Genomic DNA, 27,372 nt, shown 5'->3' with positions numbered 1-27,372 from the left:
ACAAGTTACTTGGAACTAGAGAAAATGGCATGTACGAGGTTATTTAAGCATCATGGAAAGCATGTTCATTCATCAAGAGTTAACTCTAGTTTGCTAGAAAAAGGAAAAAAGGTTCATATGCTTTTCTTGGAGTATCCGATAAGCTCTCAACATAGTTCGAGTTTGTGGTTCTATGCATACGCATTGCGTAATCATATAAAGAGTGCTTCAATTCTGAATTCAATGACGTCAATACAAGTTCATTCAAAGTCTATGAGGATCCATTCCGTTTTGGAAGGCAAGGCATTAAAAGAAAAAATTGAGGCAATCATCTTGACTCCAAGTCCATTCAACATCCAATATATTACATGTTCATTATTCTTGTTCAAAGGCTATTACAACATGAATTGAAAAAAAGAAAATCCTTTACAAAATATATATTTATCCAAGAGTCCAAATGTCATGTTGTCACATTACAAACAGAAATCTAAACATGAGAGATATTATGTTGTTGAACTTCATGTCACGGTCTAGATACAAGTCGCCTCAATGTCGCCTACGCTCTTACAAGTCCTTCATGTGCAAACATCAACTCCAAGCCTCCTCATTCAAGCTTGCCGTCTTCACCACATTATTCCCAAGCGGCGCATCCTTGCGACAATTCTGCTGCTACCTGAAAAAAATACCAATGCTGCCATATCAGAATTTATTCTAATTATAACTGACTGCAATCTTCATGTCTCGAACCTATCTATCATCAAGAAAATCCAAACAATACAAACTAAATGCAAAATCATAGTCATATACCATTCAGCCCTGTACATTTCAAACTTGATCCCTAATCCATTTCTATCCACTTCCAGTTTTTAACAGTTAACAGAAATTACAAACTAGCTTCTCATTTCCCAACTATCTAACTTTAACCAATTTTCAATTCCGATAACCAATTCAAACCTCAGTCCGAAACCCATCAAAATCGGGCCACATACATTCAGCATAACAAAAAGCCTAACAAAAGCCACATCATATATCAAAAAAACCAGTTTCAGAATAAACCAACACAGTTCCAATCCAATACACACACACTTCAACTCTAACAGGATTCCCTAACTCCTAACCAACTCTCAAACCTCCTAACAGTTTCATTAACTCCAAACAGCTGCTGCAAATTACAGAAGAAAAGTCCAAACAGTTACTATCCTAACAATCTATAACCACATCTCCAAACCAGCCCTGTGCACCATTAAACCCTTCGAGCCATGTTCGACATAACCTCTTAATTAACCTAACAGTAGTCTCTAATTAACACCATGCTACAAATCAACCACCATTCAGATTCCTAACAGTTTCTAACAACCTCTAAACCATGAACCAAACCGAATCTCTAACAGCTTATAACAGAAAACTAACCCACTTCAGTTACCCTCAAAAACCCCATATATACATAACCAGTCCCAACAGTTTTTTTTAATTGATCTTCCTATAACAGTTTTTGAACTATTCTCTAACCATATATCTGAACCCTTAACAGAATTTCCATCTATTTCTAGCAACCAACTTCCAAACATATATATAACTAACAACTAACTGTTTTGTTTATCTAATAACCTCTAACAGAAATCAGTTACATATACTAACCACCCTAACCAACTTTGTAACTAATTCTCAACCATCTAACTAACATAACAGAAAAAACAATTTATAACTAACCTCTCTACCAGGTTCAATCTTCTCCATCGAATGTATAACAAACTGCTTCAATCAAAGGCTGAGATGCATCCACAACCAACTCTCCAACCTCCTTCAACTTCTATAAAATCAGAACCACCACACTTCAGTTAGTCCTCTTCACCATTTTCTCAATTCATCATCTTCTTCTCTCCACCATTCCATTCTTCACTTCTCTTCTCACTCTCTCCACCATAATCATCTCATTTCAGCCCTTCACTTCCATAACCACCTTCAATCTTCACTCTCCACACAATCTTCTTCACTCTGAATCTCATTCATCATCATCTTCCATTCTCCTCAATTTCTCAAACTATCATCTTCAACCTTCATCTCTACCACAACATCAACGCACCAACAACAATCATCACCTATCCACTGTTCTTCTTCAAAAAATCTGCAGAACAATAACGATAACAAGATTCAGAAACTTCATCCATCTCCATCTTCGTCATCAATCTCAACGTAACAACATGGCAGAAAACGAAAAGAAAGGGGAAGATCGTAACAGAAAATGAATGTTGCAACTAACCTCTTGAAACTTCAATGTTCAACTTGATTCTCCTCTCAATTCACGATTTCCACATACTGTCCTTTGAATCTTCCTCCATCATGATACATCGACCTTCAATCATCACTCTATCATTGTTCAACCGAACCTTGGTCCATTTGGAAATTACATTCAACTATCTCTGTTGTAGACAACGATCGCAAGAAAAATCTTCAAGCTCTTCTCTGCATAAATCGCGCGTCACATCTTCACCAACGGACAACAACAAGGCGGAAAGACGAAGAATTAGAAGGGAAGAAGTGTGAATCGACACGGAGAAGCTTCGATCGGGGTTGAATGAGAGGATCGTCGCCGCTGTTGGTTTGATCGACGGAGAAGAAGAGAGGAACCTCGCCGGAGAGGGTGACACCGGCGCCGCCGTTCGTTCGCGAGAAGGGAGAAAAGCATTTCAGAATTTGAAGCGACTTAACTCGTAACCCTAATTCCCTTCTATTTTCTTTTATCCATTTAATTGTTTTTTATTCTAATTATTATTATGATAATAATAAAAATGGACCAATCAATCTCTGAGCCTGAAACGTTGCCGTTCACACCCTGGGCCCAGCGCCTTTACTATTTGCACCCATTTATTTAGTTTGCACCCCCCTGCATCTCTTTATTTTACTAGTTAATTTTAGACTTTTTGTTAAGTAATAAAAACACAATAAAAGTTAGTAATCTTCTTTTTAGACTTTTAACACAATTCTTGACATATAATGATCACAAAAAATATTAGTTTAGGCTATTATTGTAATTCTTTTGCTTGATTAGAATTCTTGTTTTTGTCATATAAAAATCATAGAAACAATAGTATTTTAATTCGATTTTTGTACTATATTTTACATCTTTTGCTTCCATGCTTTGTACTATATTTCAAGTCATCTTTAAATCATTTTGTACTATTTTGTATCATTTGTTTACATTGATTCTTTTGACTTATAATTTTGTGACTTCACTTGTATGTTTCCTTTAAGATTTAGGACCTATAATCTTCATAATATTAGGCCTAGTCTTTTCCCTTAAAATCCTAACACTTAGGTATAATCATAACATTTAGGCTAGTTATTCATTTTAGGCTAGTTCTCTTTCTCTTTTTCTTTTCAACTTTAAAACATTTAATAAAGGAAGAGGCGGATCACACTTCACTAAAAGTGGGAGAGAAATGAGTGGGATTCATTCCCTAATCTGTTTCTCAATCACTTAGTGGGAGAGAAATGAGTGGGATCCATTCCCTAATCTGTTTCTCGATCACTACAAAGAGAAATGAGTGGGATTCATTCCCTAATCTGTTTCTCAATCAATAGAGAAATGAGTGGGATTCATTCCCTAATCTGTTTCTCGATTATGCAGAGAAATGAGTGGGATTCATTCCCTAATCTGTTTCTTTGACATCATACATTCTATGTGATTCAACTCGCAGATTAAAATCCCTTAAAAAACACTCAACCAAAAACATCTAAAACATCTAATAAAGGCTCAGACCTAAATCAAAGTAACGAAGTGGTGCGGAACCTTGTATTGGGTTTTGTTCATCATGAAGTTACATAAAAAACACAAACCAATTTTCTCTCTTCTCTCTCTTGCCTCCGAGGCATTCTTTCTCTTGCCTTCAGGGCATTCTTTCTCCTAATCGGACACGTTATTTCCGCTCCATTCCCAGCTTAAGACTCCAGAGGTCGAGCAGCGGAGTGCGAATGTAACTTCGTCCACTAAAAAACACAAAAACAAACAAAAACTAAAGAGCCGAACTACGGCGCTCTGATTCCTGAAAAGGATACGTAGGCATTAGGTCGCGGGGCCTAAGCGAGCACAACTATTTATAAACCTTATTTTCCCCGTGTTTCTTTTCTTTCATTTGCATGCATTCCCTTAGTAATTAAGCTTTAGATTTATACACCCTTAGAATAGAACAAACATAGGTGGATACCATCGAGTACGATGGGCGTGAGGGGTGCTAGTACCTTCCCCTCGCGTAACCGACTCCCGTACCCTATCTCTGGTCGCAAGACCTTCTCTTATCCTTATTCTAGGTTTTCTGATATTCCTTTCCCTCTTTGGGATAAATATATTGGTGGCGACTCTGTTCATTTTCGCGAGCGTGCGACACTGATGTTTGTGAATACGACGTTTGAATATCATCAGAGTCAAACAGCTTGGTGCATAGCATCTTCTGATCTTCTGACCTTGAAGTGCTTCTGAGCGTGATACCATCTTCTGATCTTCAGTGCTTCTGATCTCATGTTCTTCTGATGCTTTCATAGACCCATGTTCTGATTCTGCTTCGACCATCTTCTGATGTCTTGCCAGACCATGTTCTGATGTTGCATGCTGAACCATTTGGGACACAACTTCTGAGCGCTGAATTATGCGTACTCTTTATATATTTCCTGAAAGGGAAATTGCATTGGATTAGAGTACCATATTATCTTAAGCAAAATTCATATTATTGTTATCATCAAAACTAAGATAATTGATAAGAACAAATCTTGTTCTAACAATCTCCCCCTTTTTGATGATGACAAAAACATATATAAATGATATGAATTTGCGATCAGAAAGAGTAGACGGCAAAAGACAAATTACACAGCTATAGCATAAGCATATGAATATGTCTCCCCCTGAGATAAATAATCTCCCCCTGAGATAAATAATCTCCCCCTGAAATAAATACTCGAAGAACTTTAATAAAAGACTTCCCTGATTATTTCGGTAGAGACGATCATATAAGCTTCTGCCTTCAGAGAATTCATAGCTTCTGACTTCTGCTTCCATTGGACAGCTTCAGAACTTGAATTTCTTTAGATCCTTAGAACACTCACAGCTTCTGATTCCTGCTTCCATCGTGGACAGCTTCAGAACTTGAATTTCTTTGATCTTCAGAACATTCACAGCTTCTGACTTCTGCTTCCATTCAGGACAGCTTCAGAACTTGAATTTCTTTGATCTTCAGAACATTCACAGCTTCTGATTTCTGCTTCCATTCAGGACAGCTTCAGAACTTGAGTTTTCTGGATCTTTTAGAACATTCACATCTTCTGATTTCTGCTTCCCTCGGATAGCTTCAGAACTTTGAATGTCTATCAACATCACTTCATGCTAGATTTGTATCAGAACATTGTTGAATGTACCAGAGCATCATCAGAGCATCTCTACATCCTGAAATGTTACAGAACAAAAACTAAACGACAAAAGTCTGCATGAACGAGTTAGAACATAAAATGTATGTTTGAACACATTATATGTATCAGAGCCATATAGGCTGAAATAATGTGTCAGAGCAAATAATGTATCAGAGCCATAACATTATATGTATCAGAGCAAATAGAATTTTGTCAGAACAGGATAGACAATGATATTCAAATTCTGTTATCAGTGCTTCTGATTCATTCTTCTTTCTTGCTTCTGATCTCTGAAGCTTGACAGCACTCAGCTTGCTTCAGTTTCCAAGAGCTTATTCCTTTTACAGAATAACGCTTCTTATGGTTTTGCTTCTAGTGTTTGCTTCTGAAGATTCACTTCACTTTTCTGTACCTGCAAAACACTTAAACCATATAGAACTTGCAGTTCTTGTTAGTGAATGTGTGGGAGCCTTTACCCAGCAACTGATAGATTTAATCAAATCATTTATCATTTATCTTCTCCCCCTTTTTGTCATATCATCAAAAAGAATATTTAAAAAGATTCAGATGTATAAAACGACAAAAAAAACATTTACTGGAATGTAAAACAAAGAAACTTTTTCATTGATAATCAAAAGATATTACAAAAGGTTCCTATGTTTAACAAGATGAGAAACATTCCTAGCAAATACAAAAAAGGATTTCCAAAGAGGAAATGACTACAAAAATTAAAAAATACAACATTCGGTCAAGAAACTCAACATAGACGTTGAGCATATCTTCCCACAACTCAAGAAAGTCTTCTGTCTTTGGATGAAAGTTGATAACAACATCAAAGAAGGATCTGACTTGAGAGGTATTAGAAGAGCCATCCCGAGATGCACAGAGATCTGTCACCTTTGAGTCATGGAGCTTCAACAGACGCTAGGTTTTGAGAGAAGAAATGAAAAACGAGAGAGAGAGAGAGAGAGAAAAAAAAAACTTTAAGAGGAAAACAAAGAGATAGGAAAACAAAAACCATTTTGAAGAGTATTTAAAAGAAAATAAAATGAAACGAATGATGACTAGCATTTAATGTTACGAGACGTGAGGAGAGATAATAAAGACAAATGAGGTGACTAGCACAGTTACCTATGGTCGGCGTCCCTTCAACTGCACGCGCGCTTATCCATGAATAGTAACGACAGGTTTACCATCCCGAGATAAAACGTAACAGCTGTTTTGCTTTAAAAGAGGTTCTGAATCAACTTAGACAATGAAACGTTAGTAATAACCGAATCATAATTTCTAAAAGAATTCAATCAGAACTTCTGATTAAAAGAAAATGTTCCACATTCATTTCAGAAGATACTCATACATGAGAACTTCTCATCTTCTCATTCTGGGCATAAATCCATACTGATGTTCTTCAGAATGAACTTAAACCTATCTTCAGCCAGGGGTTTTGTAAAGATATCAGCCCATTGATGGTCTGTATCAACAAAGTTTAAAGATATAACACCCTTCTGAACATAGTCCCTTATGAAATGATGTTTTATCTCAATATGTTTAGCTTTTGAATGAAGAATAGGATTCTTAGATAAACATATAGCAGAAGTATTATCACAGAATATAGGAATGTTACTCTCAAATATCTGATAATCTTCTAACTGACTCTTCATCCAGAGCATCTGTGTACTACAACCAGCAGCTGCGACATATTCTGCTTCTGTTGTTGATAGCGCAATGGTTGCTTGCTTCTTGCTGTACCAGGAGATTAAGTGACTTCCAAGAAATTGGCAACTTCCTGAAGTACTTTTTCTTTCAATTCTGTCTCCAGCATAATCAGCATCGCAGAATCCTACTAAGTTGTATTCTTTAGATTTTCTGTAAACTAAGCCAACATTAGTAGTACCTTTCAGATACCTTAGAATTCTCTTAACAGCAGTTAAATGAGATTCTCTAGGATCTGATTGGAATCTAGCACACAAACAAACACTGAACAGAATGTCAGGTCTAGAAGCAGTCAAATATAGAAGAGATCCAATCATACCTCTGTATAACTTCTGATCTACCTTCTTACTTACCTCATCCTTACCTAGGATGCATGTTGGATGCATAGGAGTTTTGGCTTCTTTGCAGTCCAGAAGATTAAACTTCTTCAGAAGTTCCTTCACATACTTGGTTTGGTGAACATATGTTCCTTCTGATGTTTGATTTATTTGTATTCCAAGGAAATACTTGAGTTCTCCCATCATGCTCATTTCAAACTCAGCCTGCATAGACTTAGCAAACTCCTTTCCAAGTGTAGCATTAGATGTTCCAAAAATAATATCATCCACATATATTTGACAAATTAAAATATCCTTTTCAAAGGTTTTACAAAAGAGAGTAGTGTCCACTTTTCCTCTAGTGAAACCATTATCCAGAAGGAAAGAACTTAAGCGTTCATACCAAGCTCTGGGAGCTTGCTTCAATCCATATAATGATTTCTTTAGTTTAAACACATGATTCGGAGACATAGAGTCTTCAAAACCAGGAGGTTGATGGACATAAACTTCTTCATCTATATAACCATTTAAGAAGGCACTCTTAACATCCATTTGATAGAGAGTGATGTTATGTTGAGTGGCAAAAGAAATTAATAAACGAATAGATTCTAACCTGGCCACTGGTGCAAAGGTTTCTGTATAATCAATCCCTTCTTGCTGACTATAACCCTGAGCCACCAGTCTGGCTTTGTTCCTTACCACTTCACCTTTCTCACTGAGCTTGTTTCTGAAGACCCATTTTGTACCAATTATATTGAATCCATCTGGTCTAGGAACAAGATCCCAAACATCATTCCTTGTAAACTGATTTAGTTCTTCTTGCATAGCAATTATCCAGTCTGGATCTTCTAGAGCATGATCAACAGAAGTTGGCTCGATCAAAGATACAAGACCTAATTGACAGTCTGCATTGTTCTTAAGGAATGCTCTTGTTCTGATTGGATCATCCTTCTTTCCAAGAATGACATCTTCTGAATGACCAGAGATGAGTCTGGATGATCTTCTGACAGATGGCTCTTCAGAAATGCTTAGATCCTCCAGAGAAGCTGATACTTGATCTTCCGATTCTTTGCTTCTGAGAGGTTCTGCTTCTGATGCGTTGCTTCTTGGCTCAACAACTTCTGATATGTCAATATCACAATCTGCAAAATTATCAAACTGCTTTGGTTTTTCAGAACCAAGCTTATCATCAAACCTGATATTGATTGATTCTTCTACAACCAATGTTTCAGTATTGTATACTCTGTAGCCTTTTGAGCGTTCAGAATATCCAAGAAGGAAACATTTTTGTGCTTTGGAATCAAACTTACCAAGATGATCTTTAGTGTTCAGAATAAAACATACACATCCAAAAGGATGGAAATATGAAATGTTGGGCTTTCTATTCTTCCACAATTCATAGGGAGTCTTATTTAGAATAGGTCTGATAGAGATTCTATTCTGAATATAACATGCAGTGTTTATTGCTTCTGCCCAGAAATGCTTAGCCATATTGGTTTCATTGATCATGGTTCTGGCCATTTCTTGCAGAGTCCTATTCTTTCGTTCTACAACCCCATTTTGCTGTGGAGTTCTAGGACAAGAGAAATCATGGGCAATACCATTTTCTTTGAAGAACTCTTCAAAGGATCTGTTCTCAAATTCACCACCATGATCACTTCTGACCTTTATGATTTTACACTCTTTTTCAGATTGAATCTGAATGCAGAAATCAAAGAACACTGAATGAGTCTCATCCTTGTGTTTCAAGAATTTTACCCATGTCCAGCGACTATAATCATCTACGATGACTAATCCATATTTCTTTCCTCTGACAGATGCTGTTTTGACTGGTCCAAACAGATCAATGTGCAAGAGTTCTAATGGCCTTGAGGTAGAAACAACATTCTTAGACTTGAATGCAGGTTTGGAGAACTTGCCCTTCTGACATGCTTCACAAAGAGCATCTGATTTGAATTTCAGATTAGGGAGTCCTCTGACAAGATTCAGTTTGTTAATCTGAGAGATCTTTCTCAAACTAGCATGACCTAATCTCCTGTGCCAGACCCACTGCTCTTCAGAAACAGACATAAGACAAGTCACCTTCTGACTCATAAGATCTTGCAGATCTGTCTTATAAATGTTGTTCTTCCTCTTGCCTGTAAATAGGATTGAGCCATCCTTCTGATTTACAGCCTTGCAAGACTCTTGATTAAAGATTATATCATAACCATTGTCACTTAATTGACTGATAGATAAGAGGTTATGAGTTAAACCTTCTACAAGAAGTACATTAGAAATGGAAGGAGAGTTACCAGACTTTATAGTTCCAGAGCCAATTATCTTGCCCTTCTGATCTCCTCCGAACTTGACTTCTCCTCCAGACTTAAGCACCAGGTCTTGGAACATAGACCTTCTTCCTGTCATGTGTCGCGAGCATCCAGAGTCCAGGTACCATGACATGTTGTGCTTTGTCCTTCTTGCAGCCAAGGATATCTGCAATAGGAATAATCTTATCCTTAGGTACCCACATTTTCTTGGGTCCTTTCTTGTTAGATTTTCTCAAGTTCTGATTGAACTTGGGTTTGACATTGTAAGCAATAGGAGGAACAGCATGATAATTCTTAATGTGAGTTTCATGATATTTCCTAGGTTGTGTCACATGCTTTTTAGTGTGTGTTATGTGAAAACTTTGTGCATGTGAAGTGTGCCTAATATCATGAGAGTGGCCATACTTGAACTGATCATACAATGGCTTGTATGTAATTTTCATTTCATCAACAGGTTCAAGTTTGTATGGGGTTTCACCCTCAAAACCAATGCCGACTCTTTTGTTTCCAGACACAGCATATATCATAGAAGCTAGCTGACTTCTGCCAATACTTCTAGATAAGAACTTCCTGAAACTTAAATCATATTCTTTCAGAATATGGTTTAGACTGGGAGTGGATTTTTCTGAATCAGAAGTAGATCCAACATTATTGGATAATTTTAAAAGTTTTTCTTTTAATTCAGAATTCTCCAACTCAAGCTTCTTTGTTTCAAATTCAAATTGCTTTTTCAGCTTTTTGTATTTGAGACTAATCTGAGACTTGAGTTCCAGAAGTTCAGTTAGACCGGAAACTAACTCATCTCTAGTAAGTTCAGAAAATACCTCTTCAGAATCTGATTCTGATGTAGATTCTGATCCGTCATCTTCTGTCGCCATCAGCGCACAGTTGGCCTGCTCATCTTCTGAATCATCTTCTGACTCATCCCAGGTTGCCATAAGACCTTTCTTCTTATGAAACTTCTTCTTGGGATTCTCCTTCTGAAGATTTGGACATTCATTCCTGAAGTGTCCTGGTTCATTGCATTCATAGCACATGACCTTCTTCTTGTCAGATCTTCTGTCATCAGAAGATTCTCCATGTTCGAATTTCCTTGAACTTCTGAAGCCTCTGAACTTCCTTTGCTTGGTCTTCCAGAGTTGATTTAGCCTTCTGGAGATCAGGGACAGTTCATCTTCTTCTTCAGATTCTGATTCTTCAGGATCTTCTTCTCTAGCCTGAAAAGCGTTAGTGCATTTCTTGATATTAGATTTTAATGCAATAGACTTACCTTTCTTTTGAGGCTCATTTGCGTCCAGCTCTATTTCATGACTTCTCAAGGCGCTGATAAGCTCTTCCAGAGAAACTTCATTCAGATTCTTTGCAATCTTGAATGCAGTCACCATAGGACCCCATCTTCTGGGTAAGCTTCTGATGATCTTCTTTACATGATCAGCCTTGGTGTATCCTTTGTCAAGAACTCTCAATCCAGCAGTCAGAGTTTGAAATCTCGAAAACATCTTTTCAATGTCTTCATCATCCTCCATCTTGAAGGCTTCATACTTCTGGATTAAGGCAAGAGCTTTTGTCTCCTTGACTTGAACATTTCCTTCATGAGTCATTTTCAAGGACTCATATATGTCATAGGCCGTTTCCCTGTTAGATATCTTCTCATACTCAGCATGAGAGATAGCATTCAGCAAAACAGTTCTGCATTTATGATGATTCCTGAAAAGCTTCTTTTGATCATCATTCATTTCTTGCCTTGACAGCTTTGCGCCACTGGCATTTACTGGATGTTTGTAACCATCCATTAGAAGATCCCATAGATCACCATCTAGACCCAGAAAGTAACTTTCCAGTTTATCTTTCCAGTATTCAAAGTTTTCACCATCAAACACCGGCGGTCTAGTATAACCATTGTTACCGTTGTATTGCTCAGCAGAGCCAGATGTAGATGCAGGTGTAGGTGTAGACTTTTCACTTTCATCAACCATCTTTTAAATGAAGCGTTTTTCTCTTCCTGAATCTTTTCTAAACACGGTTAAGTGCTTGCACCTTAGAACCGGCGCTCTGATGCCAATTGAAGGATAGAAAAACACTTAGAAAGGGGGGGGGGGGATTGAATAAGTGTGACTTTAAATCTTGGACGATAAAAATAAATTGCACAATTATTTTTATCCTGGTTCGCTGTTAACGAAGCTACTCCAGTCCACCCCCGCAGAGATGATTTACCTCAACTGAGGATTTAATCCACTAATCGCACGGATTACAATGGTTTTCCACTTAGTCCGCAACTAAGTCTTCCAGAGTCTTCTGATCACACACTGATCACTCCAGGAACAACTGCTTAGTTCACTCCTAAGACTTTCTCTAGAGTCTACTGATCAACACGATCACTCTAGGCTTAGTTCACTCCTAAGACTTTCTCTAGAGTATTCTGATCAACCTGATCACTCTAGTTACAAACTGCTCAGCCAACTGCCAAGACTTCCTAGAGTATACTGATCACACGATCACTCTAGTTCCTTACAACTTAATGTAATCAATTCAAGAGTTTACAAATGCTTCTTAAAAGCGATAATCACAACTGTGATATTTCTCTTAACGTTTAAGCTTAATCTCACTAAGATATTACAACAGCAATGTAGTGAGCTTTGATGAAGATTCTGAGCTTTGATTGAATAGCGTTTCAGCAAGTTAATTTGAGTTGTTTTGGAGCAGAATCGTTAACCTTGCTTCTCATCAGAACTTCATATTTATAGGCGTTGAGAAGATGACCGTTGAGTGCATTTAATGCTTTGCGTGTTCCGTACAGCTTTGCATTTAATGTTATACGCTTTTGTCAACTACCTCGAGCCTTGTTCACGCTGTGTCTACTGACGTAGCCTTTAGTAGCTTTTAACGTTCCTTTTGTCAGTCAGCGTAGTCTGCCACCTGTACTTCCTTCTGATCTGATGTTTGTGAATACGACGTTTGAATATCATCAGAGTCAAACAGCTTGGTGCATAGCATCTTCTGATCTTCTGACCTTGAAGTGCTTCTGAGCGTGATACCATCTTCTGATCTTCAGTGCTTCTGATCTCATGTTCTTCTGATGCTTTCATAGACCCATGTTCTGATTCTGCTTCGACCATCTTCTGATGTCTTGCCAGACCATGTTCTGATGTTGCATGCTGAACCATTTGAGACACAACTTCTGAGCGCTGAATTATGCGTACTCTTTATATATTTCCTGAAAGGGAAATTGCATTGGATTAGAGTACCATATTATCTTAAGCAAAATTCATATTATTGTTATCATCAAAACTAAGATAATTGATAAGAACAAATCTTGTTCTAACAAACTTTGCGTTTCAACTTTAGCATAGCTTGACGTCGTAACATTGACATTTGATGACGGATAAAGCAACGGGAGTTTATTTGGACAGGCAATCATCCCTTTTTGTAACTCTTTTTTCTTTTTGTCGAGGATTTGTAATGACCTCTTTTTTTTGACTTTGTTATCCCTAACTTTTGCCTGAACTGTTTATTTTGAGATTACAGTCAGCGGGATGTTTCAGTTTTGTATAAGTCTCCTTCATAGGTTTTGACTTAATAGCTTTTTTCTTTTGATAGATGTTGACTGCCTGACTTAATGGTTGCGAGAACCCATCATTATTTGTATAAATAACAGCTAGTATAATTGAGTTAACTGAGTAACTACCCTGCCCCAGGTTATGATCAAAGGTTTTGAATTATTCAAGAAAGAAAACTCCTACGCCTTAGGCTCAAAGGGGTTGATAAGGGATTAACATCCTTATATCTCCACTGTATAGGAATTGAAACAATGCCTGTACATCGTCAACATAGTCCGTTCAAAAGCATACTGTATGAGGTTGCGGTATCGTTTTCGTCATCCTCCCTTAAAAGGCTTACAGCTTAGCAGGAGTTGAATATCATAAAACGTATGCAAAGTAAAGACATAATTTAAAATGAGTGATAGCGAAATGATTTATTCAAGACAAACATATGCAATGCACTGATGATGATTATTAAAACAGATAATGTCTATCATAAGTCGAATGTTTAAACAAACAGAATAGAAATTGTAAATAAAAGTAAAGCTAATGATTAAAAGTTCATCCACTTAGACATTAATCAGTCTTGTCGTGGTTATTCCTGGGAGTAGTGATCACTACAGGATTCTTGGGATGAGGGAATTCAATTTCACCAGCATCGATCATATCTTGGATCTTGTTCTTTAATGGCCAACAATCATTCGTATCATGTCCAGGGCTATTGGAGTGATATGCGCACCTCGCTTTGGGCTTATAGCTAGGAGCGGAAGTGTTGGACTTCACATGAGGATCCCTCACAGTAATCAAGTTTGCTTTCAACAAATGTTGTAATGCCTGAGCCAGTGACATGTTGATCTTTGTGAACTGACGCTTAGGTGCACCTGACTTGCGTCCTTGTTATGGAACTTGTGTAGAGATTAGGATTGTCCCCACAGATTGGCTGTGTTCATTGCGACCTTTCCGATTGTATACAACATTAGCCATATGAGGTTCCTCTGGTGAGTGGAAGTCAATGGTCTTGTCGTCGATTAAATCTTGGATCTTATTCTTCAATAGCCAGCAATCATTAGTGTCATGTCCAATGCTGTCGGAGTGATAAGCACATCTTGCATTAGGATTATACTGATGAGACAAAGTGTTAGGATTCCGAGGAGGATCCCTCAAAGTAATTAGCCCTTTCTTCAGCATCTGTTGCAACGCTTCAGCCAAAGTCATGTTGATCTTTGTGAATTGTCTTTTAGGCGCGCTATGCTTACGTTGTGGTTGTGATGCTGGTATAGAGATCAGAACTCCCCCAATCTGTTGGTTGCTTTTATCTCGACCTTTCTGGTCGTGCACAGCATTAGCCACGTAGGGCTTCTCAGGTGAGTTGAAGTCGATGATCTTGTCGTCAATTAAGTCTTGAATCTTGTGCTTTAATTGCCAACAATCTTCTGTATCATGACCAGGGCTATTCGAATGATAAGCACATCTCGCATGGTATTTATATCCAGGAGTGGATTGGTAGGAAATGAATATGGAGGTAATAGAGTTATCAAGTTCTGATTGAGCAATTGTTGGAGGACTTGAGACAGCGGTATATGTAACGGAGTAAATGACCGCTTAAGCTTGGATCTCTGATTATCTTGACCACCTTGATGCTTATGTTGATTCTTCTCCTTCTCGATCAGAAGATTTTTGACTGATTGCTCGAGATTCATGATGCTGAAATAAACAGCAAGGAAGGATGAGAGACCTATTGTAAGAAACCTGTGATGCGATGTTATGAATGCGGATGCAATATTTTCAAGGATCTTTAGGATTTTAGTTAGCAATATTAGAAAATGATTTGGTCACGTCTTTGTTTGAAGAACTCTGACTTTTGTCGTTGAACGTCCTTCTTTGAGAATCAAGCTCACCATATCGAGTGGGTCATCGCCTCTGATTCAGGATACTTCTGAATTTGAAGGTACATGGCTAGAGAAAAATAAATCCTCTTGCCCCTTGATAGGTATCGAGTCTCTGAATTGGAAGGTATGTGGCTAGAGAAAAATAAATCCTCTTGCCCCTTGATAGGGATTCAGTCTTTGGTAAGGGCACCTGAGATTGTGCGCCCTAAATTCCTAAGATCCTTGAAAGGGTTAGTTAAATCATGTTATGCTTATGATGTCATGATGTCATGATGTGATCGCAACTTTACGTGTCTATAAATCTGATAACTGCAAGTGCACAGTCGTGTCGTGTAGTTTTAAAAGATATCGAATCCACAGGGACTATGAATCGATCTACCGTTATCTAAGGTTACTATGTAAAGCTAGGGCTACTAATATTTCGATTGTTCTTAAGGGAAAGTGAGTGAAAAATTAAGAATATAATAAAAGACAGATATCAGTATGTATTTCGTTTAACTTAAGGTGATCCGAAGGTCCATTGGCTTTTGCATAATTTTAATTAAAAATCTTTACTAATTCAATTGATTAAAAATCCTCGTCTCAAACTTTCGCTCTATTGATTTTAGATTACTGTCCTAATCCTAATGTACGCTTTCGCCATCCCATTAGATTTTAGAAAAGCTTTTTGGAAACAACGTAATTAATAAAATGCCCGTTTTATGAAGTTGTTATCTATTTAAATCTCCTAATCTCAAACTTTCGCTCTGTTGACTCGGAACATGCTAATATCCCTAACGTACGCTTTCGCCATCCCGTCGGGTGTAAAAACAATTTTTGAAAATAAATAAGTTCTAATTAGTTTTAATACGCTTTCGCCATCCTTAAAACTAATGTCCTATGTCTACTATCCAGTTAAAGATCTCAAACTTTCGCTCTGTTGATTTTAACCTTTGACCGTCTTAACCCCTCAAACTTTCGCTCTATTGGTTTTAAGACTTGCTAATTAAATTAGACATACAGACCAAAAACAGGTGATAGTTAATAAAATATAGTTAAGCCAATTTATTTTGGATCCCTACGGTTAACTTACTTTACATACCGATATCATAATAATTTAGCCAGACATATTAATATGGTTAAACATGCATAAATCGGTTCGGTTCACAATAATAGGCATAGTAATTGGCATATAATATATCATGCAAATAAATATAAATAAAGCGGTAAATAAAAACCTGAATTAAATAAATGGTAATTGAATCTTCGAGTACCGAACTTCCACCACAGGCTGGCTGGATCGTTCTTTGAATGGCAGTAAATAAAACAAGGAAATAAAAGCGATAAATCTAACGTAAGGCTAGATCTATAAAAAGTTCACAACAATTTCCAGTGTAGAAATCGTTGTGAGAAAATAAGTGTTTGAATGAAAGCAGAATAAAGAAATACGGTTCGCGGTACAATTTCGGCAGCACTTCGTTGGCAGGAAATCGGACCCTTTGGAAGTGAGGTAGCAGGTCCTATTTATAGGAGAGGTTTTGCTGTGACGTTGCGTGAAAAGTGGGATTTTTGCAGACTGGGTGTGGAGACGTGCGTCTCCGTTTCTTCAGGAAGCAGCCTTGACTGACTTGAGACGTGCGTCTCAGGTGGAGAAGATGTAGGAGCAGTTGGAGACGGGCGTCTCCTCTTGGTGACGTGGCAGAAGAACGTTGGAGACGTGCGTCTCCACTTGCTGGGAAGGTTTGGGCCACACGCCTTTGGTTCCATAGTGGGCTGAACTGTCTCTTTTGGGCCTTTTGGGTCCTAATTGCACCCCTCTTTCACTTCAGCACTCCTTTTTCATCTTTTAGGCATAAATATTGGTCATTTAAGCTCCATTTTCTTTCCTTTTCGCAAATAGTCGTAATTAGAGTGTAAAACCTGAAACAAAGCAAATACTCGCGTAATATCATAGTAAATTAACATAATAAACAGAAAATGCTATAAATATCTATGGATTTCAAGCTAAATATACGATATAAAATCGTGTTATCAAATTCCCCCAGACTTGAACCTTTGCTTGTCCTCAAGCAAAATAATAAGATAAAGATAAATGAAACACACTTCCACCACGTCGTTCGGTCATACTCAGCTACATAGTGTTCTTATTTGAAAATAATGATAATGATCCTAGCAATAAACTTATAGTAACAACACTAAATAACTCCCAGTATACATACCAATCCGAATCATGCCATTATAGCTCGACCTTTTTTTGACTCGTCATCATGTTTCACCCTTTTCATTCGTGCGCAATCACATTAAGCCCATTATCTTGACACGCACATAGCAGAGTAGTCGGTTAGTGACTATGATCCTTCTCATGGAGTTCTGGCACAATAAGTGGTATACTCCTTAGCACTCACTTGTAGATTGTGGGGAATCGGACAATAGGCCTTCCTACCAAGTTCAGTACCAGACGACTTCTGAACCAATCGACAATGAGTTTTTAAATTCTTTGTATTTGAGATTTGCGACCGTTAGGTTAAATGATCTTGTGAGGATCACCTTACTTAGTAGGCACATTTCTTCTTATGGTTAAGCACATAATTATTATTATGAGGATCATACACTTATATTCATCGACTCTCTGCGTAGTTTGTATCTAAGACGGTGCCGACTGCTAGAATAAACTACTAAGGGTTATTTCAAAACTTAAAGTCGATGGTTTTGGTATAACGGGTATTCAAATCGGTTACGCATACTTGGGGGTTTTAGAGTGTTGGGACAATAAGGATATTGACTATATTCAGTTTCAATGCGTTGAGTGTTTGAGTAGCTTCGTATTTCTCGAACGTGTGGGGTTTGCGTTTATCGTTTAGGAGCAAAAAATTTTTTGTTATGGCTCAAGAAAATGGAAGAAATTGAAATAACTACGGAATTATACATATAAGACTTAAATTCCATAAATATTCTTTTATTGAATTAGAAAAACATTACAAGGAAGGGAAATAACTGAAGGGAAAAATAAAACTAAAGGAAATAGAAATAATACGACTCCCCCAGACTTAGATGATGCAATGTCCTCAGTGCATAAGAACTACTCCTCATTGTCGCGGTTGCGAGAACTGCTCGCGCCTCTTGTACAAACACGGCGACGTCTATCAGGAGGAGAGTCATTCACACGAATGTCAAGATCATGCAAATATGTAGCAATTTCAGTGTATTGACTTTCGTTCCTAATAGCATAGTCACGGTGCTCCTGTTGCATCTCTCGGATGAGCCTAATTGTTTCAGTTTGGTTTGTCTGCATAGCTTGAACGAGTTGATCTTGGCGTTGAATAGCAGCATACATGGCTTCAAGAGTGATAGGCGGAGGGTTGTTTGGAGGAGGTTGGTTGACATCAGCTTGCCCTTGGTTGAGTTCTTCTTCATTTGCATCCATAGGTTCATTAGGATGTTCTTGTTGGTTATCTTGAGGGTTGTCTTCAATAAGCCTCCAACGTTGAACATAACGGATGTTGATTCTTTCAGGGCATGGAAGGATGACATAAGGAATAAGAACTTTGTTGACGACCAAAGTGTATCGGCCATCATGGAGGGGTGAAACCAAGTGGGAGTCACGGCAGTAGGTGAGATCGAGTGACTGAGCAGGCTTCATGAGATGTGAGAGTGAGAGGAGCTCGTCACCAAGACCTAAAGCACAGGCCAAGGAAGTAATAATTCCGCCAAGCAAGAATGGGTTTGTAGCGGGGGCGTTGACTAAACCTTGGATGTGTTGGAACATAAACGGTGCGGCATTGAAACGGATATTGTTAAGCGCACAGTAAAGGAAAAATAATTCATTTTGGTTTACCTTGTGGTTGTTAGATCTCGCAAAAATAGTATGCCCCAAAACACGTTGAAAATAACGTATAGCGGGGTTTTGAATGTGAGAAGCATGGAGAGCTCTCCAACCGGTAGGAATTTCTCCAGTGAGATTGAACCAAAATTCAAAAGCGAGATCCTCCCAAGATCGACCATTGAGTTCTTGAAAGATTGAGCGGTGAGCAATTGGTGCATGATTAAAATGCAAATATGAAGCTACGACATCTTGATCTAGAGCATATTCACGGTTGAACATCCGAAATTGGATGCTACCGGTTGAGAGTGGTTGATTAGAGGGAGTGTCGTAGTTGAAAGAACTCAAAAATTCGAAGACGAGCGGCTCATAAGTAGGTACGGGTTCGGTACAAAGATGGTGGAGGCTAGATTTAGTGAGCAAACGGGTAACACCATCAATGAGACCCAGAGTTTCTAGACACTCGGTGTTCACAAATTTTGTGGGAACAACCGAACGTTCGTAGAAGGCGACATATTTTGTTCGTTGAGCATCATTGTCGTCATCTCGGAAGATAATATTTGAAAGGTCGGGAGGTGGTCTCTCGGGACGCTCACTACGGATGAATGAACGTGGAGGCATGGTGAGTATGAAAATGAAAAATAGAAATGGAGTGTAGAAGAATAGAGAATGGTATGAAGGTTGTGAAGAAGAAGAGTGGTGGTGGTGTGGTTTTATAGTGAGGTTTGAAAATGGTGTGGTTAATGGAGAATTAAAATGGATTAATGGTGGTGTTTGAAGTTTGAATGGAATAGAAGGTTAGGAAATGATGAAGAATTAAGAGGTGAATGATGGAGGATGAATGACGTTTATGGTGTTTAAATGGAATAAATAGGGGGAAGAATGAAGAAGATTGAAAGATGAATTTTGAAATTCAAATTCAAAATTCAAAATGGGAGTTATGGTGGTGCTGCAGCGTGGTCAACAATGCAGACTGCTGCCCTTGGGAGACGCGCGTCTCAGGCAGTCAGTCTGCAAGGGGACAAAGCATGGAGACGTGCGTCTCCTGTCCTCTGAATGATTTTTTTTTCTGGTCCCACATAGATGGAGACGTGCGTCTCCTATTGCAGGCAAGTGGTTCACGCATGCAAGGGACCAGACAGTGCTGACAGATGCCATAAATTGTCCATCAGTTCAGAGCAGTGTCGAATTTTAATACTATTAACAGCAAAAAGTGATAAACAGGCAAATATATAGAAGTCAATAGCAGTGTAATATAACACAGTAGCAGTAATCAAAAGAATATCGCATTTAAAATTAAACCGGTACTGAGTGTTAACATAAGCAGAATGTAAAATGCAGAAAAATGAAAATCTAAACTTATGAATAAAAATTGCTAAAACTAGAAATAAAATCTAATAATCTAATACGGTAACATCTAGCCACGTCTATTGTTATGCTCATTAGACTGAATGTGTTTGAAAACTTCGTCGAACTGAGCATTTACGGTGTCGATAAAATCGAAGAACTGCATTTGCAAAGTGTGTAGCTCGTTGCGCACATGTTGGACATCTTGTTGTAGTGCAGTGATGGCTTGCTCGTGCGTGTTCAGATTAGGCATTCTTTGATTCTCCGATGCGGTAGATGTAGCGGGTTGTTGTTGCTCGAGCTCGACATCAGTCATATCAACAGTGTAGTCATCAACAGAATCTTCAGAACGAGTTTCAGGCTCATACTCAGATATAGGTTCATCAACAGGAAGAGGTTCGTAATCAGGAATGGGTTCATCTTCAGGATTAGGTTCATAGTAACCAGGAGGAGTGTCAAGCTCAGATTCCGATACGTGCATTTCCTCATCAAAATGTTCATAGGCTTGAGGTGTTTCAGGTGAGGGTTCTCTTTCAGGAATCTGATCATAGAAAATCCAGTTAGCAGGGTTGTGCACACTCGTCCTAGGACTTGGTAAAGTGAACTGATCCAAAACTTTGTTATCAATGAGTAAATCGAACTGATCAGGTCCAAGGTTACCGATGATACCTCGGTTAAAGCAGAAGTGAATGTCCATAGAATTGTGGGAACCAAGAGGTGTCAATCTAAGCAAAGGTACTCTCATTCCTATAGCATTAGCAATCATAGTGACAAATCCGCCGATCCTAATAGGTGAAACTTCATCATGCGTGATGCGCTCGAAGTTTGTTAGCATGAATGCGATGGCATTGACCGGGCGATTCTGAGAGGTACAAAACATGATGAACAACTCTTCTCTAGAGACTTCAGTGACATTATCGGGTTTACCAAAAATGTAGTGAGCAAGGATCTTATGGAAGTATCTGAAGGCGGGGTTATGGATGTTCTCAGATTGAAATTCATTCTCTTCAGGGTTGTCGTTTCCAGTGATCTTGCCCCAGTATTTTTCCAACTCCCAGTAAGCAAGATTGTCTTCAGTTACTTTGGTATATGCATCTGATCCATGAGGTAGTTCTAACATTTCAGCAAAATCTCGGATGCAGAAATTAAACTCCATACCAAAGAGTCTAAAGAGAATAACTCCTTTTCTCAGTCCTTGTCCACAGTTTGGAAGATAGGTCAGGGAGCTCAAGAATTCCAGAGTGAGCTTCCGGTAAGTGCTAAACTTGCGGAACAAGTGAGAACCAGTCCAACCAATTTGGTTAAGCAGGTGTAGGATGCTTTCTTCGATACCAAGTTTCACCATAGTTGGTTGGTGAGGATAGCAAGTCAAATCCATGTGTCTCTCTTCCAGCTTATTAAATCTTGCTTCTTGTCCTCTACCACGGAACACAACTTCCATATTATCAACTTCTTGCATCGTAGTTAGTAGTTAAATGAAAAACCTAGAAGTTGAAAATATTAAGATTAAGTTAGAACTAGGCTAGTGTTCATTTTTAAAAATAAAATTAAATAAAATAAATGAAATAAAATTAAGTAACAAGTTATAATGATAATTATAATTATAAAAAGGAAGTATTTTCTCGAATTAAGATAGCAGTTATAATTATAATAATTATTATAAGATGTATGAAAAAAAATAAAAAATGATTAAAATTAGAATAATTAAAAATAGAATAATTAAATGAAAATTAAAGGTTAAAAATTAAAAATAAAATAAAATAAAAATAAAAAGAATAAATAAATGTGGGTTGTCTCCCACCAAGCGCTTTGTTTAATGTCGTAAGCTCGACGATTTTAAAATAGAAAACTATTTTTTCGAAAGAGCGGGCAGTTCGTCAAGTTTAAAAACTTCGATGTTTTCATCGTATTCGAGATGATGGTAATACTTAAGACGTTGCCCATTTACGACAAAAGGTTTGACGGTTTCTCCTTTGATTTCTATCGCTCCACTTGGAAATATGTTAGTTATTTCGAAAGGGCCAGACCATCTAGATCATAACTTACCAGGAAATAATTTTAGTCTAGAATTAAATAAAAGTACTTTATCGCCTATGCTAAATTTTTTCCTAGATATACGCTTGTCGTGCCATTTTTTCGTTCGCTCTTTATAGATTTTGGCGTTTTCGTAAGCGTCTTGTCTAAGTTCTTCTAATTCGTTTATGTCTAGAAGTCGTTTTTCACCAACGGCAGTGTAGTTTAGGTTTAAGTTCTTAATGGCCCAATAGGCTTTATGTTCTAACTCTACCGGTAGGTGGCATGATTTTCCATAAACGAGTTTGAATGGGGTAGTTCCTATTGGAGTTTTGAAAGCTGTTCTATAAGCCCATAAAGCTTCATTTAGCTTGGCTGACCAATCTTTCCTAGATATAGCAATAGTTTTCTCCAATATTTGTTTTATTTCGCGGTTAGAAACTTCTACTTGACCACTTGTTTGTGGATGGTATGGTGTGGCTATTCGATGATTCACTCCATATTTTCGAAGGAGTTTCTGAAGTATTCTTGAAATGAAATGGGAACCACCATCGCTAATTACCAATCTTGGCACACCGAACCTAGGAAAGATGACGTTTTTGAAGAGTTTGATAACTACTCGTGTATCGTTTGTAGGAGAAGCAATAGCTTCTATCCATTTTGAAACGTAATCGACGGCTACGAGTATATATTGATTTCCAAACGACGACGGAAACGGTCCCATGAAGTCTATTCCCCAGACGTCAAATATTTCTACTTCTAGAATGCCTCTTTGAGGCATTTCATCGCGTCTTGAAATGTTTCCAGTTCGTTGGCATCTATCACAGCTTAGTACAGCAAAATAAACGTCTTTCCACAGGTTGGGCCAGAAGAGTCCAGATTGAAGGATTTTGGCGCAGGTTCTAGATGTGCTATGGTGTCCTCTACACGGTGCAGAATGACAGTGTGTTATTATGCTTCTTATCTCTTCCTCGGGTACACAACGTCTAAAGATTCCATCGGGGCCTCTTTTGAACAGGAGTGGGTCGTCCCAATAGTAATGTTTTAGGTCATGGAAGAATTTCTTCTTCTGTTGGTAACTTAGATCAGGAGGAAGCACACCAGCAGCTAGGTAGTTTATGAAATCTGCATACCAAGGTGCGTCAGATTGGGCTAAAGCTATTTCTGCTAATTTGTTGGTTTCAGAGTTTGGACGGTACGGTTCGAATTCATTTGCTTCTAATTGGGCGATGAGTCTTTCATAAGGGAAATCGTCGTCAATTGGTACTTGTTCGGGTTTCAGATTTTCCAATCGAGAGAGGTGATCTGCTACGACATTCTCAGTGCCCTTTTTATCTTTAATTTCCAGGTCGAACTCTTGTAGTAATAAGATCCATCTCAAGAGTCTTGGTTTAGCGTCCTTTTTGGTTAGGAGGTATCTAATGGCGGCGTGGTCAGTGTATATGATTATTTTGGCTCCTACCAGGTAAGAACGGAATTTGTCTAATGCAAATACGACAGCTAATAATTCTTTTTCTGTCGTGGCATAATTCATCTGAGATTCGTCTAGGGTTCTACTCGCATAATATATGACATGTAGTTTCTTATCCTTTCTTTGTCCTAGAACGACTCCTACAGCATAATCACTCGCCTCACACATTATTTCGAAAGGTTCATTCCAGTCGGGAGGTTGCATAATTGGCGCAGAGATTAATGCTCGTTTAAGCGTTTGAAATGCTTCAGTGCATTTATCGGTGAAAATAAATTCGGCGTCTTTCATTAGTAGTTCAGTTAAGGGTTTGGTTATTTTAGAGAAATCCTTAATGAAGCGTCGGTAAAAACCAGCGTGTCCCAGAAAACTTCTTATTTCTCTAACGGTTTTGGGAGGTTGAAGGTTTTCGATAATTTCGATTTTTGCTTTATCAACTTCGATTCCTCTATCGGATACGATGTGTCCAAGTACAATTCCTTGTCGAACCATGAAATGGCATTTTTCCCAATTAAGGACTAGGTTTACGCTTACGCATCGTTTAAGTACCAGTTCGAGGTTCTCTAAACATGTTTCAAAACTTCCTCCACAGACAGAGAAGTCGTCCATAAAGACCTCCATTATTCCATCTAAGAAGTCGGCAAATATTGCCATCATGCATCTTTGGAAGGTCGCGGGTGCATTGCAGAGCCCAAAAGGCATTCGTGTATAGGCGAATGTACCATAAGGACAGGTAAACGTGGTCTTCTCTTGGTCGTCAGGGTGGATAGGAATTTGGAAAAATCCGGAGTATCCATCCAGATAACAGAAATGCGAGTGTTTAGCTAGGCGTTCGAGCATTTGATCTATGAAAGGTAAAGGGAAATGGTCTTTTCGGGTAGCTTTGTTTAGCTTCCTATAGTCAATGCACATTCTCCATCCAGTTTGAGTACGTTGTGCTACAGATTCTCCTTTTGCATTAGTGATTACAGTGACTCCTCCTTTCTTTGGTACGACGTGAACAGGGCTAACCCATTTACTATCGAATATAGGATATATTATTCCAGCTTCTAGCAGTTTTTGGATTTCCTTTTTAACCACATCGCTCATAATAGGATTTATTCGCCTTTGATGTTCCCTAGAGGTTTTACTATCGTCTTCAAGCATAATGCGGTGCATACAGAGGGAAGGGCTTATACCTTTCAGATCTGATATGTTATATCCTAAAGCGGTAGGGTATTTTCTTAGGACATTAAGTAATTTTTCAGTCTCGGTTCGTCCTAAGTTGGCATTCACTATAACTGGTCGGTTTAGTTCTTCGTCTAGAAATTCGTATCTAAGATCGGTAGGAAGTGTTTTCAGCTCTATAGCAGGTTTCTTAGGTCCAGGTATAGGATCGGGAGTTAAGGCTAAGCATTCACTCAGGTGGTTATCTTGATATTCCTCACGCCAGTTGTCATCTTCAAGAATTGGCGGCATAGGAATTCTTAGGATCTCGGTTTCCTTATTTGGTTCGGATTTTATTTCTTTGACACACTCGTCGATTATGTCAGCAGAACAGCATGTGTCAATTATAGAAGGTGCTTTTAGGAATTGGGAAAGGATAAATTCTATTTTCTCTTCTCCTACTTCGAAAGTAAGCTTTCCTCTCTTTACATCTATAATTGCACCAGCGGTTGCTAAGAATGGTCTTCCTAATATGATCGGGATGTTAGAATCTTCTTGGATATCCATAATGATAAAGTCAGTTGGGATGTAGAATTGACCTACACGAACAGGGATATTTACTAACATTCCTACAGGGTATTTGACTGAACGGTCAGCTAGTTGAAGAGACATTCTGGTTGCTTTAAGCTCACCTAGATTGAGTTTCTTACAGGTCGAAAGAGGCATCAAGCTAACACTAGCTCCTAAATCGCACAAGGCTTTCTCTATGATGGTTTTTCCTATTACGCAGGGTATAGAGAAACTACCAGGGTCTTTCAGTTTTGGAGGCATGTTATTTTGGATGATAGCGCTACATTCAGCGGTAAGCGTTATAGTTTCGTTATCCTCGAGTTTCTTTTTGTTTGATAGGATTTCTTTTAAGAACTTAGCGTACGAAGGCATCTCAGTTATGGCTTCTGTGAACGGTATGGTTATGTTTAATTGCTTCAGAAGTTCTACAAATCTTTTAAATTGCGCTTCGGTTTTTGATTTAGCTAATCTCTGAGGGTAAGGAATTGGTGGCTTATAAGGTGGTGGTGGAACGTAAGGTTTCTCTTTTTCAGGTTCCACTTCGTTATTGCTCTCATCAGTCTTAGCAGTTTGTTCGTCAGTTGTTTTCTTTTGGGTTTCCTTTGGCTCTTGTTGTGACATGGGTACGTTTTGAGTTATAGGATCTATGGGTCCATCGTAATTCGTTCCACTTCGTAGTGTTATTGCGTTCGCATGTCCTTTAGGATTGGGTTGAGGTTGAGCAGGAAACGTGCCAGCAGAGGCAGCAGTAGGTGCTTGTTGTTGAGCTACTTGTGAGATTTGAGTTTCTAACATTTTGTTATGTGTAGCTAAAGCATCTACTTTGTTCGATAGTTGTTTTAGTTGCTCGCTATTGTGGATGTTTTGATTCAGGAAGTCTTTATTGGTTTGTTGTTAGGAAGCTATAAAGTTCTCCATCATGATTTCTAGATTTGACTTCCTAGGGGTGTTTTGAGCAGCTACAGGCGCTTTTTGGTAGCCAGGTGGTACAGCAGGTGCTTGTCCAGGCGCGTACAGCGCATTGTTGTTCTTATAAGAAAAGTTCGGATGGTTTTTCCATCCAGGGTTGTACGTGTTAGAATAAGGGTTTCCTTGAGCATAGTTTACTTGATCAGATGGGACTCCAGTCAAGAGTTGGCATTCAGCAACTACATGTCCAGTCAATCCACAAATCTCGCAATTAGGTGTTACAGCAGTAGCGGTGGCTGAAGGAGTGATGGTTAAGTTCTCGATCTTTTGAGTTAAAGCGTCTACTTTAGCGTTAACGCGGTCTATACCACTTATTTCGTACATTCCTCCTTTGGTTTGGGCTTTCTCTAGAGCGGCTCGTTCTCTACCCCATTGGTAATGGTTTTGTGCCATGTTCTCTATGAGTTTGTATGCTTCATCATGGGGTTTGTCCATTAATGCTCCGCCAGCAGCGGCATCTATAGTCATTTTAGTGTTATATAAGAGACCACCATAGAAAGTATGGATGATCAGCCATGGTTCGAGTCCATGATGAGGGCATATTCTAAGCATGTCCTTGTAACGTTCCCAAGCTTCGAAGAGTGATTCGTTATCTTTCTGGGTAAATCCGTTGATTTGACCTCTAAGCATAGCAGTTTTGCTAGGCGGAAAGTATCTCGCTAAGAATACTCTCTTCAATTCGTCCCACGTAGTTATGGAATTGGAAGGCAGGGATTGAAGCCACGCTCTCGCTCTATCTCTCAAGGAGAAAGGAAAAAGGCGTAATCGAATAGCTTCGGAACTAACGTTGTTGGCTTTGATAGTGTCGGCGTATTGCACGAACACAGATAAATGGAGATTGGGGTCGTCTAGAGGGCTTCCAGAGAATTGATTCTGTTGAACAGCTTGGACCAACGAAGGTTTGAGTTCGAAATTGT

The 27,372-nt window shown here is 38.5% G+C and overlaps 1 long non-coding RNA gene and 1 other non-coding gene across 2 annotated transcripts; one reads left to right on the top strand and one right to left on the bottom strand.

Annotated features, from left to right (window-relative positions):
• Nucleotides 1-310: 310 nt before the first annotated feature.
• On the bottom strand, nucleotides 311-2,711 carry LOC131644845 (uncharacterized). Its single transcript, XR_009296727.1, has 3 exons — nucleotides 2,240-2,711; nucleotides 1,690-2,104; nucleotides 311-652 (listed from the first exon to the last, which is right to left on the bottom strand). It is a non-coding gene; the product is annotated as an uncharacterized LOC131644845 (long non-coding RNA).
• A 24,267-nt stretch (nucleotides 2,712-26,978) lies between these two features.
• On the top strand, nucleotides 26,979-27,085 carry LOC131645339 (small nucleolar RNA R71). Its single transcript, XR_009296968.1, has one exon. It is a non-coding gene; the product is annotated as a small nucleolar RNA R71 (small nucleolar RNA).
• The last annotated feature ends 287 nt before the right edge of the window (nucleotides 27,086-27,372 follow it).

Source organism: Vicia villosa, linkage group LG1 (assembly GCF_029867415.1).
Source record: "Vicia villosa cultivar HV-30 ecotype Madison, WI linkage group LG1, Vvil1.0, whole genome shotgun sequence".
In the NCBI taxonomy this organism is placed as follows: domain Eukaryota; kingdom Viridiplantae; phylum Streptophyta; class Magnoliopsida; order Fabales; family Fabaceae; genus Vicia; species Vicia villosa.
Note: the sequence above shows the minus strand (reverse complement) of the source record. Positions and strands in the feature narration are given on the sequence as shown.